This window comes from Pinus tabuliformis, chromosome 1_2 (assembly GCF_031772625.1).
Source record: "Pinus tabuliformis cultivar Carrire ecotype Pingquan chromosome 1_2, CPIR1, whole genome shotgun sequence".
Classification (NCBI taxonomy): Eukaryota; Viridiplantae; Streptophyta; class Pinopsida; order Pinales; family Pinaceae; genus Pinus; species Pinus tabuliformis.
This window is the reverse complement of record NC_142298.1, coordinates 56,559,172-56,566,413: the sequence shown is the minus strand read 5'-3', so window position 1 is coordinate 56,566,413 and position 7,242 is coordinate 56,559,172. Positions and strand designations below refer to the sequence as shown.

Here is a 7,242-nt window from a genome sequence, read left to right as displayed (position 1 = left end):
GCAATGGCCCAAATATGATATGAAAATTAAATGCAATGTGATGAATCATCACATTGTATGTTGGTTACAAACACAATAATAGTGAATTCCATGCATGCAGCCATTAGCTATAAGAGAGAATATGGATGGCTAGTTTATACTCAATTGCTAGTAGGAAAATACCAATTGAGAGAACAAAGATTGATAGTAAACAAACTTAATTTAGATAACGAGGAGAAATTACAAGATTATAAAACAAATTGAATAGAAACACTAAAATCCTATTGAATCCTATTTTTTTAATTTTATTTGCTGATGATAAAAAAGGCCAAGGCTTTTATACTGAAAGACCAAACTTGACAGTTGAATGCCCAAAAGGGTCCAAGCTCAAGAAGGCAAACTGAACCAGGACATTAATAAGGCACAAGTTAATTGTGTTCACGTAATTCATAAAAAACTAATTTTAAGGTCACGGCCAATCCAAACACCAAATTGGTGTACGAGAACCCTTGTTTGTGGGACAAGGGACCCCTATGCCCAGTAATTTGACTTCTAAAATCTACGGAGGTGTACATAATCTATCTGTCTGGATTTGAACCTGTAACATCTCCGCTCCTCTTGGCAGAGAAAAACATGCACATATTTATCTATATGTATAGATGTCTATCATAGAGTACAAGTCTAAAAGATAAATCAGATCTTGGAGTGTTCATACCAGGTCTTAGGGTTCACATACTATTCTTCTTTAGATTTTTAATTGTTAATCACAAAGTTTATGGAAATTTTTCATATTTTAAGCTTGTAGGACAATGTTCTCTGCTAAGGATAATACCCCAAGGGCCTAACCATTATTATCTCGCTAGACCATAAGATTGGTTTTAGGGTGAGGTACCTTGCAAATGATGCATCACCTATTAGGAATCCTAAGTTGTATGAATGGTTGATGAACAGATAAATGCAAATTAGGAGACTGGGGGTTATCCATATATACATTCTTAAAATCAATTTCTCCACCTTATGTTATTCTATCGTCTCTATTCTCAGTTATCTTTGTGATATCCATGTCCACAATAACTGCAATTCTTATTACTACAGTGGCATGTCCCATTAATAGCCCTCTTACTCTTAACACATACTTTTAGAGTAGCAACTAGAATTACTTCCACTAAATTTGTAACTTCAAATTTATTAGGCATTTACATTACTAATATGAGAAAGAAACTCCGATTACTAATATGAAAAAGAAACTCCTATCACTAATATACAAAAGAGGGAAGAAAACATGAACAACTAAACAATGGAAACCAAAATAACACTAATACAAAAGCCATGTAGAACATAAAATGTTGTCCTCTAGTTGTATAACAGACAATGGTAACCAAAATAACAGAGATACAAAATCCATGTAAAACATGAAATGCTGTCCTCCAGATGTAGAACATAAAATGAAACTAGTAAGGTAGTGAGTGCAACCTGTAAGTTTATCAATGCAACCATCAAGTTTTTGAGTGCAACAATAGTTGATGGTTACTTTCCAACGATTTCCAACATTGAATGGGTGCCTCTTCATCTCAGAGTACTAGCCAAATAATTAAATCCCCATTGTTAAAAGTAATTATCCCATTTTGTCACCATACCACCAAATTGTCTGTCAGGCCAGGGGAAGAACACATGAATTTAAGTGTAGCCTCAATGATAAGCTTTTCCAAGAGTCTTGCACTCGCATAAGGGCCCACTTTTTGCATGAGTGGTCATGGAGTCTAGCTCCACCCTAATACACTCAACATGCAAAGCAGGATGCCTTATATAAGAAACATAAGCCAAGCCGAAATTCCATACAAAGCAACTCAAGGAGAATTCATCCTCTGGAAGGAGGATCCACCATTAAACAAGTACCTCTGATTGTCTAAGAAGCAAGGTAGGAGCAACAGTCAGATGGCATAATGGATGCCACATGGTATAATGAAGGAAAATAAGTTGATAGGAAGATCACAAGGTGCACTTTTGCATGTTGGAACATCTAATTCCATTTGCTCACCATCCTGGAACAACATGCTTCAGATTGAAAAATGAATATCTGAGAGGACACAAGCCCCAATTCTCAAAAGGTGAGAACAACACTGTTTTCAAAGGACAGGAATCTTATTAAGGGGTGCTTGAAGAGAAATCTAGTTGAAATAAATCTGGAGTTTCCATTATTTCTGATGGTTGGAAAATTTATCATTGCTTCTTCACTGAGTAGTCCCATGCCCATTTATGCCACACACTGCCTAGTACAAGAGAAAAATATAAAATTTATTGCAAAAAAGTTTTAATGAATCTGATACAAAAAATTAGACCCCATTTTGTGGTGTAGATCATCAGAGACAACGTGTCTGGTTGCAAAGTTGTCGGGATGATGGTGGAGAGCAGGTACCCCAACATTTTTGAACTCCATGCATAGTGCAAAGGTTGAACCTTCTTTTCCAACATATTTCTACAAAAACACCCTGGATTGTGCAACATGTAGAGAAGTGCAAGATAAATGACCACAAATATCCAGCTAATTTCATAGAATTCTCTAATTTAAAGTTACTGAAAGTAGCTAAGACTGGATATTATACCTACTTCACTTTGATGCAACATCTCATAGAAGCTTTAACAAACAATGTTAAAAATAATTGTAGGTGAGATGTGGGTGGTTTGGAGGCAGTCAGAAATCAAGGTTGTGATGATTCAAGCTTGTATTGCTGACAAGGATTGGTGGCAAATGATTTGGTTGGTTACTACTTTCGTTGAGCCTATTGTTGATATGGTTTGGAATGTAAAGATTGAAAAACCTTGTTTGGGGTATTCACAAGACATGGATGACATAATAGGGGCATTAAAAGAAATCTCAGATGGAGAGAATGTAAATAGTAATATAGATGATGCAGGCTTGATCTCACAGGTCAATGTTGTTCTCATTGATCGGTGAGACAAATTCAATGTCCCTCTGCACATGTTGACACGTGCATTTAATCCTAAATTCTACAATGATATCTTCCTTGAAGGTAGAAAAAAGAGGATGTAATATCCCTCCCCTTAATAATAAATAATAAATAATACAAAATAAATAATAATAATAAAATAATAAATAATAAATCACTTAATAATAAATAATAAAAATAATAAATCATAAATGTTAAATAATAAATGATATTTAAAAATATACAAGAAAATAAATAAAAAATAATAAAAATAAAAATAGTAATAACTATACTAAAGCTCTAAATAAGAATAAATAGAAATAAAACAAAGAAAACAATAAAAAAATCAGTAAAGCTATCAAAAAGAAGAAAATAAAACAAGAAAGCTAAAAATCAAAGTTGCATGTAGACACATGGAGTGTGTGCATGTGGTTCCCATCCAATGTTTGCTCTATTTATTAGATGGTGAGGAGGATGGGAGGCATTTCATCTTTCCGAGATTCTATCTTTCATTCTCTTGGGAGAATGGTGTTCTAAGACATAGGAGTCACTGGCAGTAGTACGTTGATTGAGGGTTCGGGGGTGGCCAGTTGTAGCAAATCCTTGCACAATTGAGCCCACGGTTGGGTGGAGAGTCGTCCCCAAAACCTTGTTGTGGTAAGCCTACTTCTACCACAGGTAAGCACTATTCATAGTTGAATTTAGTTTATTAATTACATGTTTATTTGGCTAGGTAAGTGCCACTCTAATTTAAATTTAATGTTAATTAGAAAAGTTAATTAGATATTTATTTTTGGACTGTTACATATGGTATCAGAGCAGGGTTCAACTCTTAGGGCCTATAGACATTTTAATGTAGAAAACTTCTATCTAATGACTTGAAGATTTTGACTTTGATATTAAAGAATATTAAAGAAAATTTGTGCTCATTTATTTAACATCTACGTAAAACTATTCGTTCCTCTATAAATTAATTGCAAATTTCTAATTCAGTAATCCCACTTGCTGATATGATTTATTGGTAATCAAATGGGTGCGAACATACTAGCGTTAATGCACCAGATCCCATCAGAACTCCGCAGTTAAGTGCGCTTGGTCTAGAGTAGTACTGGGATGGGTGACCTCCCAGGAAGTCCTAGTGTTGCACCCTCCCACTTCAAAGGGAATTCCGGGCGCTCTCTTACCAAGAGCCAACCTGAACATGTCTAAATCTGCAGATTTCACCCAAGCAATGATGTTTGAGGCATTTAACCAAAACAATATGCAATTCTCACAATTTAATACACGGAACGACTCAACCTCGAGGTCAAATCAAGTTTCAAGTATTCGCCTGCCTGTTATAGACATTTTTGTGCCTTACAGCATTGAGCATGAAATGTCCATAATCTAAGGGATCCAAAGTCCCTAAACATGTTGTTCCTACCCCTAGAGGAACAAGGCTAACAAACCACAGCAATTCACAGAAGTTCTCCACCAGAAACTGCTCAAAAACAAGTCAATTCAGGTCCGATCATTTCAGTGGCTACACTAGCTGTTTGCGTTGAATGTCAAAGCCAACACTGGCTACCTGCGTTGAATGTCAAATGGAACACTGGCCACCTGCGCTGAACGAGAGTGGACATGTGGCAGGGTCATTTCTCAAGGTGTCAAAACCCAGGAAGCTTCCAAAATGACACTTGCCTCAGGGAATTCGACTGGTGATGAGTAAGAGGTTCCAAATCTCCAAGTGGAAGCAAGAACCTCTAAGTGGACTCAAGAACTGACAGAGGGAGAGGACACTAGTCAGATCTCAAGCTGACTCATCCTCTCTCCAAACATCTATATATGGATCTCTCCTCCATGAGATCTAGGAGGCTGGAATTTTGTTATTGCAAAGAATTGTTGTTGGTTTGAGATTGGAATCATTGGGTGCTTAATGCTTTGAAGAGGGTGAAGATAGGAATTCCATTTGCTGGGAAGGAGATGCTGGATTGGAGCCCTCTGGGTTGTATCTCTTCCTGAACCTTGTTATTCATCAATAAAGCTATCTTGGTTTCTCCTATATGATGATGTATTTTTGATGTATGAATGCATTAGTATGTTTAGTTTATTTCTAATCCTGAACTATTTATGAATATGAATCCATGTATTGTGTAGTGTTCTCTTCTTGTGATCTTGCAGAAACCTCTTGAAGCTGGGTGAGCGAGAAGGAAAGTAGCTGGGAACTCTCCAAGAGAAGAGAAGCCGGATCGAGGGACAAACGGAAGACACCGGTTAGTCCACACATCTCTCTCTTCATTCTTAATTCATAAAGGAAGAATACTAGAATAGCTGTCTCTGTTTGTTGCTAAGGCGCTGTCACACCTTAGGTGGATAGGATCATCCTGCATAGGCATTTTTCCCCACAACAAATTGGTGACTCCGCTGGGGAGATCTGTTTAGTCATTTTATTTGTGTCTCTATCATTGTTTGTTTCATAGACTTGACAGCAACAATCGAACTACATCTGCTATTCCCGGATGCAAAGTAGACAGTTGCTGCTTTGATCCAATCACTGGACTTGTCTATGATCTGAACAATGGACTCACAAATGATTTGATGATCCTTTGTGATAGATCTTAGTACCCCCTCAAAGCATCCCTTTGATTGTACCTTGCTTGTTGCTTTGATTTGGCCTGAAATAGTGGATTAAATAGCAATCTGTGACCCAGAACCTAGTGAGAAACGAGATTTTCTCCTTCAGCGCAGACCCAGTGAAGGGATTCTGCATTTCAACGCAGGTCCCGTGAAGGCTACCTACGCTGAATGTCAAAACCCCTGTGTTGAGGTTGCGCTGAACCAGTTTGGCCTTGTGCAGCTGGGGTTCTCTGCTCTGTTTTGCCCTATTTTGATCTCTGATTTTTGCAGCTTGTAACCAGCGTAGGTACCAGTCTGATAACTCCTTTTCTCTACTTAAATTCCGCCTCCTTTTGCACAAAAAGACTGTGAGTGTTTTTATGTGTTTGTGGCGTCATTTGCAGTTTTTCTTTGCATGAGTGAAATAGTCATCCTGTAGCCCTTGATTCAAATCTGTTGATTGTGATCTTAGAAGAGAGTTCATTGGCTGTTTGCAGATTGATTATACATTTACTTTTGCTTATTGGTTTGAATTTGTATCTTTTAAGCATCGAAACAAGTCTTCATTTCGAAAATCGTTAAGTGTTGTAATCTCTTCTACCCTCTCTGATTTCGAAAAAGTAAACTTGTTTGTATTGGTCATTTAAAAGAAAATTCAAAGTTGTACAAAAAGCTTTCTTTGTAGGCATCAATACTAAGAAAGCGGAAAACAAACACCTGCATTGTGCATTTGCATTTGATAGTTTGCATGATTGATTTAGGAAAAGTGCATTAGAGTGTGCTGATTGCTCTTTGAGAAAAGATGGTGTCTTTCTTTTCCCTTAGTAGCTAGGATTTTCAAAGTTGAAAAGATATAAAGCTTGCTTATCATCTTTAGACTGCATTTAGGAATTGTATCATACATCTCATGGTGAACCTTGAAAGGAAAACTTCTAAAAATATCAACCTAAAATAAATTGAATAAACTTAACAACGCTTTGCAACATAACGCACAACATAGAGGTCTAGGCTAGAGACGTGTTCCAGCGTTGTTAAACCTGGTGACTGTCGATCTCGTGGATGGTGGGTGATTCCTCCTGAGGGACGATAGTGCCAGTACGGATTGTGCTCCCACGTACCGTCGTGTATATAGTGGGAGACCCCTATAGGCATAAAACCTTTATCCTTAGGAAGCCGTGTCGGCCTCCCTACTGATCGCAATGCACTGAACACAGCATTCAGGAAGATCGACCGCCCGTACCCTAAAAAGTATTCTGTGGTTTTGCGAAAAGTTTGGCACACCCTCTACCTAGAACTCCAGAGTAGTTCCTTTTGGCCTTTTTCAGACTCTATAACGGAAAAAGTCCATCCGAGCATTTGTCACTTCGGGCTCGTTAAAACATCGAAGGAGACTAGAGTCATCTTTTGCTTTTTCTCGACTCTTTAAAATTGAAAAAGTAGGTTGTGTCTAAGCGTCGTTAAAATTTATTTTAAACGGAATAATCATCACCATTCCCTCGTTGATCTTCGAAGTTAGTCTCTTTTCATCGTAAGTTCTTGTAGAATCGCTAGAAAATCTTTTGGATAGACTAGATATGTCTGAACAACCGTCGACATCCAAGACTGTGTCATCCGACACAGCAGCGGCAGAGCCTCCTGCTACTACCCCAACGATGTTCGATGGTATACCATCTGTCCTGGCAAGTTATCAACAACGAGCCGGAGTCCCATCAGGGATTGC

General features: G+C 37.7%; 1 pseudogene; it reads left to right on the top strand.

The window, feature by feature from the left end:
* Window positions 1-3,958: 3,958 nt before the first annotated feature.
* Window positions 3,959-4,077, top strand: LOC149204409 (5S ribosomal RNA; annotated as a pseudogene).
* Window positions 4,078-7,242: the final 3,165 nt, after the last annotated feature.